Raw genomic sequence first — 14,536 nt, 5'->3', positions numbered from 1 at the left:
AGACCCAAAGGTGCAGGATCTCCATGACATAGGGCAGCAACAGGGTATCCAAGAGGAGTCCCCCATGAGGATCCAGACCAAAGACACTTCAATGAACATTTGCAAGTCAAGATGTATTGACAAACTGTGTGATACACTGTGACACAGTAGAGTTTCCATGATAATATTTTTAAAAATTTGATCTCATTTTCTTTTGAGGAGAGGCTGCAAGAATGGACATGAAGGGATGAGGAGATGAGTAGGATTAGGGTTCACAATGTGAAATTCACAAAGAATCAATAAAAAGTTAAAAATAAATATAGCTGTAGAAGCCCATCCAACCATTTACATGCTGATGTAATTCTAGTGGAATCAGAAAAAGAAGTAATTAAAATATAAGAGGACTGTTATTAATATGTAATATCATATCAACACATTTTAAAAGGTACTTACAATTCTTATGGAATGAACACAAAATTCATTTGTTGAGGTCCTGCTCCCTCCCCATGTAATGTTACTAGAAGGTATTGGCAGAGAAGTAGAGCAAGAAGGCAAGCCGTTCAAAATGGAATCAGTGCCTTGGGTCAGAAGGCTAGATAGCTCTCTTTCCTACGTCAAAATATACAAAGAAATGGGTTCTCCCCCCACAAAAGTCCCTCACTAGAACCCAGCCATGTTCTGATATGGGACTGCAGTTTCTAGGAGTCTGAGAAATAAATTCAAATAAAACAAATTCTGTTATTCAAATAAAACAAATTCTGTTGTTTATATGATACATTGGCTATAGTATCTTATAGTATGACTGAATTAACTACAAAAATATATAACAATAAGAAATAAAAATCAAGGGCATGAAATATGATTTATAGAAAAAGAACCATGAACATGTGAAGATCATAGGCCTTAGCGGGGAGCCTACTACTGCTCCCCTTCTGAAGAGACAGAATTAAACACAGTCCTAACGGTTTCTCCTTATGCCCATAGATTAATGCATTTCCTCAACTTTATCAAAGATACTTCTTCTTTTCAATGGATGGCAATTGATTGCTTAGCCTTAAATGAGATATCTGAATCACAACCCATCCTGTTGGGGGTCAGTGGTCATTGTGGAAGAGGGAAGAGAAAATTTGCGAAATTCAGAGGGGATGGATGACGATGAGGAAACAGTGTTTCCCAGACACAGAGAGGTGGTTACATCTGTGAACTCACAACAGGTATAGCAGCACGCACAGACAACACCCATGCAAGCTCAAGCCGGATCCCAGGGTTGGAAAAAAGAGGTAGATATGCAGTTCACCAGTAGTTAAGGAGCTATTGGCAATGGATAGATACAGGGAGAGGGTAAAAATCCATTTCCTTTAAACGTGTGGCCCCAGGTGAGCTGAACATGTTTTAGTATACAGCCTAACACTCAAGAGTATGTAGCCAGCACTAACTGGATTGGAGGTGTTTGTTTGTGTTTGTTTGTTTGTTTGTTTTTAAATGAGAACACAAAATTGGATGGATATGGAATGTAAGTGGATTTTGGAGGAGTTGCATGAGGCAGGTTAGTATGATAAAAATACAGGATAGGAAAGTTTCAAAGAAAAATACATATTGAAAGAAGATAAAAATTCAAATTAAATTCAGAATTCACCTTTTTAGACTCAATTAATAATATTTAAAATAACACAGCTCTTTAAAACCTCAATGAGATAACTAACTTACCTATGATTCTGATCAAAGTAAGAAATAATTATGCCCTCAACAGATAGTATGTCAAAGTTCTCCCCAGTGCTAGCCCTAGGGTACAGTAAATAAAAGGAGGCATCCATGTCCATGACTTACCTGCATCAAAATTACAAGTTGTGATAGCTAGCATTTAAGAAGTTGTGATGAAGCCTGCATTTTGCTTACGTGGGGGATGTAATCCCATTTCACCTGTAGGTAAGTTTTGTTTTTAACTTTATCTTAAATATTCCCTGTCTGACTTGGAAATTCTCCTTATAAAGATTCACATTGAGGTGGTATTGAATAATTTAATAATATTAAGTAGATGCTATAAAATGCCCAGTTTTGCATCTATTTGAAAGAGGTTCAAATAGATACAAAATATGTCTTAGTTAAATATTTAGAGAGTATATAGTATGAACTTTAATGCAGAAATGAAATTCAGGTTTTCATAAGATAGTAAGGCAGAAGAAGCAACATAGTTAGGCATGTAGAATCCAGTCCACTTTAAAAATTTTTTAAATTACTTTATTCATATTACATCTCAATTGTTAGCCCATTACTTGTATCCTCCCATTCCTCCCTCCCTCCCTCTTTCCCCCTACTCTCCTCCCCTATGTCTGTGACTGAGGAGTACCTCTTCCCCCTGTATATGCTCATAGGATATCAAGTCTCTTCTTGGTAACCTGCTGTCCTTCCTCTGAGTGCCACCAGGCCTCCCCATCAAGGGGACATGATCAAAAATGGGGCACTAGAGTTTACGTGAAAGTCAGACCTCACTCTCCTCTCAACGGTGGAGAATGTCCTGTCCATTGGCTAGATCTGGGTAGGGGTTCAAAGTTTACTGCCTATATTGTCCTGGCTGGTGCAATAGTTTGAGCAGGACCCCTGGATCCAGATCTGCACATCGTAATATTCTTCTTGTAGGTTTCTAGGACCCTCTGGATCCTTTTATTTCCCCATTCTCCCATGCTTTTCTCATCGAAAGTCCCAATAGGATGTCCTCCCCCAGTCCACTTAAGATGCATCCCACCATCTACATCGCTATCACCTCACTATAAAATAGTTAAGTAGTAATGAGAATAATGGGACTCCAAATTAAAGTCTGTATATAAACTGACAGTAAGTAGAAACTGATATTTTCCAGCGTTTTAGCTATTTTTGAAAACTTCTTACAAGAAGCATGTATTATTTTAAGGATAAAAAGTATGACAAGTAAACAAAGTTGTTGTGGAAATAAAGTGAGCTGTAAAATACTGAAACAGGTAACAGTTAGGAGCGACAATTCAGGAAGGCCCTTGTTTTCTCTGTCCTGTGCCCTGGTGCTCACTGTTTTCTTCAATACATCTAACATTCAAGTTTAATTTCCTTCATGAAAATGTCCTCCCAGTAATTCCTCCAATGTCCTAATCTCTGCTTATTGAACGTTTTTCTGCACTTGGTCATCCAAAATGATTTGGCATTTTACGTTGGTGCTGTGAGCACATTCTTATGGCAGTGTCTTCTGTAAAGTTCTGAAGAGTGGGCACTTGTATTTTTAAAATCTAAGGCTCTGTGGCCAAGGCTATTTTCACCTCCTGTTGTGTGAGCAAAACGGGGTCACTGCTGAAAGAGAGATGAACTAAGCTCGTACAGCCTGAATTGGTTTGGCCTTCATGGCCTAGAGGGAGGTGTGCCTAATTATGAACTTGGCTATTTGGGATGCTATCCTACAGCCTATAGGGAGAAGCTATTTCCTGTTCAGAACAATTGTGTGGCACAAAGAAGCATTATGGGGGACATCCCAAGTCTGAACTGAAACATGCCTACTCAATCAGGGAAATCCAAGTTGCTGAGGGATTTAATTAACACAGTATTTACATCAGGGGCTTGGCAGGCAGGCCTGACAGGAAGGTGTAGATGACAAAGAATATTCCCTCACCACACAAAGAATGTTTCCAGTCTCTAGTATAAAGGTAAGCTTACACAACCCCAATATATAAACAAATAAAAGTAGCATTTTGCCTAGATAAACATGTTTTCTTATTTTAAATCTACAATGAGGCAATCACTGTCAAAGGAACTGCTCCTCCCTCCAAAAAATTAAAGAGCCAAAATTTTAGATGCTTCGTTCTGTTATACATTAACAGCCTCTTCACTGCCGGTTTCATGACGTGTTGTTTTGAGCTACAAAATCATGAAAATTTTGATCTCATACATTTAATGAATTTTAATGGCGACAGAATTGTAGGTTCTGTTGCTTGGCTGTTAAAAAGTCTGTCTTGGAATCAAGATATTTTTCAATCAAACTGGAAACTCTGACAGAGATGCCAAGTACTCTAGTTTCTATGCTTGCTGATTTCAGCCTCTCCCAGAAGCTACTTACAGCACCATATCTGCAGCTATTTTTTCAACCATTGGAAAAGATCAGAAATGCTGTAACATAACCTAAAAGATCTACATTTCACTAAGAGGTTTTGTGCTTTGCCCTTACTGCCTCAGATTTCCTTTCACATTTATTAACACCACCTTGGAGGTATCCGAGACTCTGTCAGCTCCACCATCAAAGACAAACACTCAAGAAATTACTTCTTATTTCTTGAGCTCTCTCTAGGTTCTTAGTATTCTTAGAAATAGACAGACCTAACATACAGATTTCTCAAACCTCAGAAAGCAGATTGCTGGGTTCATCTCGAGTGATTATGAATCAGATGGTCAGATAATTTGCATTTCCCTCAAGCTCCAAGAAAATGATTACATCATTAGTCTATGTACCAAATGTATATCATTGTTTATGTATACTTTCTTACTTTACAAATGTTTTGTTTAATTTGTTGCTTTTAAAAATCTCTTTGTGCATAATATTTCAGATGTTTTTAGTTCAAAATTGTTTGACAGTCTATATATGAAATATCTATCTATATTTATTCTCTCTCTCTCTCTCTTTGTGTGTGTGTGTGTGTGTGTGTGAGAGAGAGAGAGAGAGAGAGAGAGAGAGAGAGAGAGAGAGAGAGAGAGAGAGTGTGTGTGATGGGTAAGATGTGCATATACCATGGCAGGTATAAACATAAATGTAGAGTAGAAATTTGTAGGGTCAGCTCTCTCTATCCAAATATATATATATATATATATATATATATATATATATATATATATATATATATATATCATATTAACTACTGTAGAAGAGTGACATATTCATATCTCTGTAGTTGCTTACTCATGTTTTTGCACATTCTCAGATGAGTACTCAGTTCAGTAGTTCCACCTCATATGCCCATCATTAATCTATAAATGTATTCAATATTTGTCCTTCTCAACATCCCTCAATTATGTTACACTTTTGTTTCTCACAACTAATGAAAGCCATTCACAGTTCATTGATATTTTCACTTTCACTTGATAAAGTTTTAAGTGGGACAACTTTTCCTTCTTATTGATTATTCATCATTCTATTATGGAAACTATACACTTGAAATATTTTGTCACAAATCTAATGAACAAGCAAGCAAGGAAGCAGGGAAGTGCATTCTTTACAAGACTGTAAATTGAAAAGATCATTAGTAGTAACATCAAGTGTTAGGGATGATGAGCATCTTCAAAAAGTCTCCTGTATCAATAACCATAGTACACATCAGTGTAACCAACTGGAACATTACTAGCCAGTTTTGGAGAAGTTAATTGTACACCTCCTCCACGATCTAGCATGTCTCTCTTGGGTATACACTCAGGAATGATAAAAGCAAGGCTTTACCTATAGCATAAACACAAAAGTTTAAAACACTGTGATTGACAGCAGCTCGAATCTGGGAACAGAGGTGTCATTCCTTGGGAAATTATAAAATTGCAACTTATTCATACATAAACATAGAGTCAATAATGAAAGTGACTTACTGATCGTTGTTTTATGAATCATAATACATTATGTACAATAAAAGAAGGCAGGCACAGAAGAATGAATACTATTGGGTTTCTTTTCTCCAAAGCTCAATACCACTTAGAATGATAGCTACTGTCAACTCTGGGAATATATACAAAGAAAACAACACCTGGTGGCTTTCTTGTGGTTGCTAGGAAATGTTTATTTCTTTCTGGATGCAGTTATTAGGTTGGATGTTCAGGTAAAAGTTGCATGGTAGTGTAAAGAGAATCCATGTCACTACAAGATTGCTCAATGAACACATAACCTTGCCTTTTTTGAGTGGGGGTAGAAAACTTAAAAGGGAAAGGAAGTTGAAATGTACTTTCTTATAATACAAACACATATGTCCAATAATCATTGCCTGTATTTTGAAAGTAATCACCATTAGAGATAGAAAATAGATTTTTGCCATCCAAAGAAACAAAAATGAGGCATTCAGAAAGCAATGGAAAATACAAGGAGCAGTGAGCAGAATAAAATCAATAATTCTGTTGTATCCCTTGGTGAGGGAAAGCTAAATTGTTCTAAGAAAAAGACAGATGATGAAATTCAGTTACAAAATGCAGCCTTATTGTTTACAGCATACAAAAGAATAGGGGCAGTAACAATGCTAGCAAACATAAGCAAAAAGATATGAAGAGGTAGAAGACCACAAAAACTATGTGAAAAGTGCAGAAGGAATCATTTTAAAAAATTATCCTACCCTTCTGTTTCCAGAACAAAAAGGAAATTGTGGATATACATGTATATAGATCTGCATGTCTAGTGTAAACAATTCGGATATGTTTTCTGAATGCTGCTGCTTTTTGGTTTCTACATACTAAAAGATGTCTTTATTTTTGGTTCGTTAATTTATTTTTAAGTGTATGAATGGTTTGTTTGCATGTATGTCTACACACCACATGCATGCCTGGTGCTCACAGAGGCCGGAAAAGGGCATTGAAATCCTTGGAGCTAGAGTGGGTGCTTCAAATCAAACCCAGGTCCTTTGCAGCAACAGCCAGTGCTTTTAGACCCTGAGCCATCTCTCTAAAGCTCAAAATGTAGTTTTAAAATTCAGTAGCTTCCACCAAATAAAGCTGTACATATATATCATTGTCTTCTGCTAAAATCCTTAATGACATTTAACATTCATTCATACTGAATGAAACTAAATAAGTATTTTAGATTTATGTAGTTTTGTTTAAAACTTCATGTTACTTGTTCAATAGAAATGGATATAGGATACTTTTGCAGAAAGGAGTAGTACATTGTTGAATTACAAAAATTCTAAAGGTGAGCCATAATCACAACAGTATTTATAATCACATGGTAATCTGATACTTCCTTGAATATCTGGAAAGAGCACAGGAAATCCCCTTTTGTATCCAGATATTACTCTGCTCGTCTATTTCTCTTGCCAAAAAGGGAAAGGAAATATCTATGAAGAAAATGTGTTGCCCTGGCTGGATTCTTTTGCTCTAGTGCAGAATAAAAAGCTGGTATCTGTTTCTACAAGTTTGGTTTTTTGTGCATTCCAGGGCTAATTGATTCTATTTCTACTTTGCATCTTCAAATCTCCATTTCACATGTCCTTTATTTAATCAAAAATCAATTTGTGGCTTAAATAATTTTTATCACAAAAGAAAAAAAATGTATTAAAAATATAACAGATCAAAACCTGCTAAATATATAACAAACGCAACCTATTGCAGGGTGTTTTTCTCTTTTAATGGTGTGTGGTACTTATTCTCTTATTGTGGTGCTCAGCTGGGTGTTACAGTAGAAAGTACACTGAGGTAACATGCTTGCTGGGGCTTTACTTTCAGTTAATGGAACATGTTGTCTTGTTCTGTAGGTTAGAACTCACTTGTATAATTTGAAGTAAATGGATGAGAACACAGTCCTGAAGTCACAGAGGTCAGTGCAGAACAGCACCTTTTATAACCACAACACATTTCCACAAACCCCAGATACCAGGAGAGGCTTTGCCAGCTCAGGAGATGCTTTAATTACAAGGAGGAGGCAGGGAGTCTTTCATTCATAGTACTGCGAAAATGAGTTGCTCACAAATTGACACTTGTGATCTTCGGTGCAGTCAGTGTTTCTATTTATGCGATTATTTGTTCTCTCAACATTTAAAAATGTGTTCAAAATATTTAAAAAGGGAGATTTGATGGAGGATATTGGGAAAACAGAACTAAACAACTAAACGGAACTAAAACAACTAAAGTACGTAGAGAAGCCTAAATTGAGGGCTGAGGGAATCCTTTTGATGTTTTACTCTCTGAACCCATGTTTAAGTGTGGCAGTGGTTATTAATACTGTGATTATATCAATCACTTAGGACCACATAAGACTTGGAAGTAAGGTTGACTTACGGTGAGTTGGGAAACACACAATCCAGCCCTTCAGTGTATGGTCTGTCCTCATCCCTTTAGTGGGATACAATGACAAGAACATCTCAGGTAACATTATACGCTGATAGAAATGGATGACTCTCATTTGTTACCATACACAAAACCATTTCAGAAGCAGTCACAGTGAGAGGATAAAGCTGCTTTATGCAGAGCCTTGAAGTAGTTATTTTCTCATAGGCATTTCCCCTGGTACTTTTTTTGAATTATGGAGATTTTTGATCAATATTTCACAATTCTCAATAGATCATTCATTTTATGTATAGATAGCATTTTGGCACAGCTGTTTGAAGACAAAAGTCCCCAAAGAGAAGATGGAAATTTCATGAGGAGAGTATATTTTCCTTATTAAATCAAAACTGCTTTATCAAGCTATGATATGGAACAGAAAGCACATATCGAAGTTTGAATGTTTTTACATGTATATAAGTCCATGAAATTGTCAGCCATATCAAGGTAATAAACACAGCTATCACTTCCAAAAGCATCACTGTGTCCTTTGGTAATTCCACTTTACACTCATCCTTTTGGGATGTTGATTTTGCAGCTTAGAGTCTTGATAAACTCCTCTTTTAGTTGTAGTATATTTATAGGTGCTTAATAAGGGTTCCTAAATGCAATATGAATGAGGAGAGCATGCAAGTGTGCTTTTTCCAACCTAAAAGGTACAGCATTTAGATGAAAATAACAGTGTCTGGCCACATATATGCTTTGGCATGCATTTCTTTGAGCACTATGTAATATAGATACCTATTAAGATATTTTTATAGTACTCTTGGGCTTACTCAACAACAAACACATTTACAAATGTCCAACATCCATTCCCGTTTTTAAAACATACAATACATGGGTTTTTCTAACTTTCTAATATTGGAAGCAAGCATTGGGTTTTTTTTCCAATGTTAAACCAATATGAGATTCTTTACAATGTGTTCCTTTTGTGCATCTTGCTGTTGCCATGAGATATTTTCTTTTAGATGCCATGTCTTCTTGTCCTGGTACCTCATTCATTTTTAACATTGATTTTCAGTAATTGATTATAACCCATCTTGTGCACTCATAGTTTGGGCTTGGAATACTTACATGTTTTAGTCATATGGATTGATTACATTTCATCTGTCTACTCTTTGTCCGCCTGGGTACCTCCCTCAATCAGTTGAGGATGTCTGCCATTTTACTGATACGGTTTCTGTTGTTATTATTTTTCTTGCCATTCTATTTCACTCATTTCATTCTGTTTCTCTGTATCCAGACTTGTTTATCTCTTGCATGTAAAATTATCTCTAATTCTGTCCAGTGTGATTTTCTTCTCGCAGATTGTGTTTTCATCTCTATATGTTGTTTCATTCCTACTATTGACTACTCATCAAATATGAAGAATTCTGCTTCTTTCTCAAGTTCTTTATATGTTTAGTTCTATACACTGGAAGCACTAACTATAGTGCTATCCCAAGACTCTAATTTCTCACTTCGTCAGTCTGGGAATCAACTGTTTTTAATATTTGTTCCTAGTCCGTGTCCCAGGCAGCTGGGTGGGTCTTAGGACTGCTGCCAAATTTTTTGCCCTTGGGTTCACCATCCCTCACTAGCCAATACTCTGTTTCTGGAGATATATTTTCTATTCTTGTCATTTTAAAATATTTTAGGTGCAGCATATTTCCAGCATTCTTTCCTTCTCATTCCAATTAGCCACAGCCACAGTTGAACTCCAAATCATGTCCTCTATTGTCCCTTGAGACAGGCCAATTTAGAAAATGCTTTTCTAGTATTCAAAGCCATGTGCTTGAAAAACTTGTCCTTGGAGGAGCTGCTGATACATTAAAAAAAAAAAACAGCATCACCATTTGTATGAAATTTAAAAAGGAAATTTATAAATACATATTTAAATGTACATACATGCATGTAAATGTTTGGTAGGATAGTTAAAAGAGCTGTTCATAATTTGTTACTTTAACCATACCTGATGCCTTTAAGGTGGACTCTGTTTTCCAACTCCTTAAATCAGGGCCAGTTTCTCTTTTGTTTTGACCAAAAAAAGGTTTGCAAAGATGATGCTGAGGTCAGTTCTCCAACAGATTGCAAGAGGCCTTGGCAATTCTGTTATTTCTATGAAACCTGCACTAGGGAGAGTGAAACAAGCACTTAGAAGTTTTTCTTTTGCTGAAAAGCATTGATTTCTCACCTGGCTTCAGGATGAAAGCCTGGCATCCTGCCCTCATGCTGTGTCTGTCAGCCTCTTGTAGTTTAACTGAAGGCAGAGCGATAAATTACTATGCACAGCCTTTTTTCTTGTGTCAAATTAAGTTCCAGGAAGAACAGACCTTCACAGGATAGATTATCTACCCTCCCCAATGAGGACAATTATTTATGGAGAGGCTACAGCCTCAGCAATCAGTAGATGAACAATTAGCAACTTTTCCCAGGGACCACCTTAAAGGACAAGCTGAAAAATTAATGGTCCAGTGATAGTTCAGACGACACTACATCTTACCTGGGTCTGCTCGATTGTGAATGGTCTCTTGCCTTCTACTTAACCCTAAACCTCATGTTGGTACTCTAATGGGGACTGAATTGGAGTCATTAGACCCTTTTACCTGTTTTTTTTCAACATGCATCACAATAAATCCATCTCCTCTGTTTTCTCTTCTGTATAATTGGCACATTCCAGATAAGAAACTGAGTCTATCATGCAGCTACTGGATTTTTGTCTCATAAGCCCTGGTACTGAAAGGAGTTCTTAACTGCCCTGATGGGATGTCAGAAATATACTGGAAAGTAGAGTGGTGAGCCATACTGAGGACTGTCAAGTGCAATGAGTCTTCAGGTGCACTGTAATTGATGCATGGGAAAACCTAGCCAAGGTCAGCTAGCCCTGCCTAATGGACAGAAAACACTCAGTTCCCCCATAAAATCATGACCTTATTGCTGTTGTCTTAAACCACTGTGTTTTGGGGTGACTAATTATCATCACTAGCCAATGATGCTCTGTGTTTACAAACAGATACTGATGATGAGACTGCAGCATATAACAGCCATGGCTAATGTGCCTTTCTGAGTGATTAGTTAAGCAGAACAACCTGTGGGAAGTATTCAGTGATTAAATTTCACCACTGAGGGTAATGATCTTAATGAACAAAACGACATTAGTAACACAACCAAATATATTTTAAAACAATGTGTAGGGAATCTGAACACAATGTATTATCAGATACCACATTATAGGTATAATTTGTTTTGAAAACTAAGACATATGAAGCTATTCAAAGTTTCAAAGTTTCTCACATTGAACATTTTCCTCACTTCTTCATAGAGATACAGTATTAAAAGCTTACCTTCTCAATGCAGTTTCTTTGTATTTAACAGTTTACATTCTTTTTGCTATAAAGGTTTCACTATAAAAATATGTAGAATTCAGTTTCCAGAAAGTATTCAGGGAGATTTTTTTGTTGTAAAACTAAAGTAATAAAAGGGAAAAATGTGGAAGATTCTTGAACAAAAAGTTCCTTGTACTAGTATGATGTATAGAACTGTGTGCCAGAACCCTGCCAACACAGACTCCAGACACATAGAAGCCTTTCTATGGTGAGTCACCCTGGCAACCACAGAGAGAGAGTCTTGTATATACATGTGGCAATTTAGTGGATTTATGTAGAAAGGTTGGCCCATTAAGTGTTTCACTGAACAGATTATTTGAAGGCAACACAATAATGTTTAAAAGAGAAAATTGCCTGACCAATTTTCTAGTACTATTGGGAAGTCAGAGGGCAAGAAGAAATTATTCATATAGTCACTTGGGTTTTATAAAAATTTCACAAAGAATAATGATTAGCCTTTAGTATGATTGATTAAGAGAGGCATTAGAGGGCTTAGAATATTAGAGTTCTTGAATATATAAAAAATTCATTGAGATTCAAGATCTATGGAATACTAATATATGGATGTTATCCTCAAAGCCGTGTTTCTTAAATCCATGAAAATAGGGTGTGCTGATCTGGAAAGGGAATTTAGTGTTATTTTGTAAGGTCTGGAGAATACTCTACTATAGTTATACTTTTAGTTGTGAGTGTGTGAATTTATTAGCTATAGAGAGCCAAGGAAAAAATTAAGTAGTACGAGATAGATAGATAAATAGATAGATGATAGATAGATAGATAGATAGATAGATAGATAGATAGACAGACAGATAGATAGATAGATAGATAGATAGAGTAAAATTCCATCAAATCAGGCACTCAAACCCTCTGGCAGTAACTGGTGGCTTACTAAGGTAATTTGACTGAGGGTACTGAGGCTGTCAGCTGGTCCCTTGATTGAGCTTTTCTTTGCAACTGTAGTGATTTTTTTTTAAATTATGGGACAAGTATTAATAAACTTTGTTTGAAATAGTTTACAGTTCAGTTGTTTTTAAGAATATAATGGTTTTACTCTTGGGCTGCCTCATTGTTCTGTCTTGCCTGTCACAGAGTCAGGGGAACCAACCCATCCCCAGACAAAGAGTCTTGCAGGACACTGAGACAACATGCTTGGGTCTAAGATGGGGCTTAGGGGAAGCATTCGCACTTCTAGAGCCAGATCCTCAGTAAGCTTGAATAACACATGAAAAATTTTATAATTAACAATTTTATACTTTAAGTTCACAATCCTCTATCATGCTTGTAGTTTGAAGGGACAGTCATTTAAAGGGATATTGCTAATAAATGTTATGTTTAATGAAGGTAAAATGAAGGTTCTTTAAAAACTCAAAACAGGTTAAGTATCCTTGATCTGAAAACCTAAAACTTAGAACATTCTGAGGACTGGCAAGATGCCACATGCAAATTTTCTTTCTATGAAACTGTTTTATACACAAAAGTATTAAAAGTATGCTGTAAAATTAGCTCCAATATACATAAAGTATACATGAAACAAAAATGAATCATATTTTTAGACTTGTCCCATATCCTAGATAACTCATTAAACACAGCAGTATTTTGGCTTTTGAAAAATTCTAAAACATGAAACACTTTTGGTCTCAATAATTTCTGATAAGAAATGTCGAAACAGTAGTAACAAGTTGAAGAATTATCAATGAATGCTTTAAATACGAAAATCCCAGCTCATTATTCTTGGCAATCTTGATAAACATTACAATTATCAATAAATTTCTTTTTTTACTATATTTTATTAATTAATTCATATTACATCTCAATTGTTATCCCATCCTTTGTATCCTCCCATTCCTTCAATAAATTTCTTTTTATAAGGAATCATTAAGAACAAATTGAAAGTCAAGAATTATTGCTAATATTAGCATTTGACATAATAGGGATAACTATATTTCTACCTAAATCTCTTTCATTGACATAATTAGGGAGGCTTTAGGCAAGGACCAAACACTAAGACCTACTAGACTAATCTGCAGTGCCTACTGTTTAAAAATAGTTTATCATAAGAGCCACATCTGGCCCATTTAATATTCCCTGACTGTCCTTATACTAAATGAGTTGTAGAGAATGTCTGTGGAGGTTATGTGGGAAGATATATTTGAAATATTTGCTACGTGGTCCTTTAGGAAGAAGTGGCTGACTAAGAGAAAAAGGACTTGGCACTGCTACCTCTGCAATCCTGATCCCAAAGAAATCCAGAATTTACAGTCGTATCATGATGTATTTGCTCATGTCAAGGAAGCTCCTCACGAATATGTTTCTTGCAATAGTTGTATTACATACACATGTGTAGGTTTCTTGTCTTCCTTGCTTTTACACTAGTTCATAGTCCTGTGTGACACCTGTATTTACAGCCCTTATAAATGCAAAGAGAATTAAAAAATATCAATGATTAAGAAATTATGTAAAGAATATAAAGTAAGTCTGGTTGATTTTGACAAACCACTAACCTGTGAGAGGAGAATGGCAGGCAGGGGTCCGATTCTCCTGACTTGACCTTCAGTGTCTCTGAGAGAATAAACATCGGTAAAGAGCTGTCCCTAGCCACTTTGTCAAGAAGTCAAGTGTGTTATTTTCTAGGAAAAGGAAACAAGAATTATTATTATTATTATTATTATTATTATTATTATTATTATTATTATCATTATTATTATTTCTTCAAAACACTGCCTGAGCCTTGTCACACCAAGCTAGCATCTACTTAAATGGTCCCCATTTATGAGAAAGATCCAAATCCCATATTCAGAGCATATTGTATTCTGCTTAACTCTGGAAAAATGAGGTTTAATCTTAGAAAAAGAACAAAAATGTGAAAATCAAATAACACAACCTCAGTACATTAAAGCCATAACCACTTACTCTCCCATCAATGTGGAGATCTTCTTCTGGGAGCCTCAGTCTTAACCTCTCCCTTGCTTCTATGGGACCATAATTAATGACTGCTGTGAGAACACAGGATAATTCTCTGCCCCCTAGATGCTTCTAATCACAAAATCTGTCCTGTGATGAAGTCATTCATTTGTTTTGCTGGCATAATCATGCAGTCTGGAAATTGGGAAGTGGGTGTTCACTTTGAAGAACCACTATTAAGTATTAAAAAGGTTTTTTTAGAAGGACCATATGAA

This window comes from Acomys minous (genome assembly GCF_964271855.1).
Source record: "Acomys minous genome assembly, chromosome: 3".
NCBI classification, from domain to species: domain Eukaryota; kingdom Metazoa; phylum Chordata; class Mammalia; order Rodentia; family Muridae; genus Acomys; species Acomys minous.
This window is presented reverse-complemented; position numbering follows the sequence as displayed.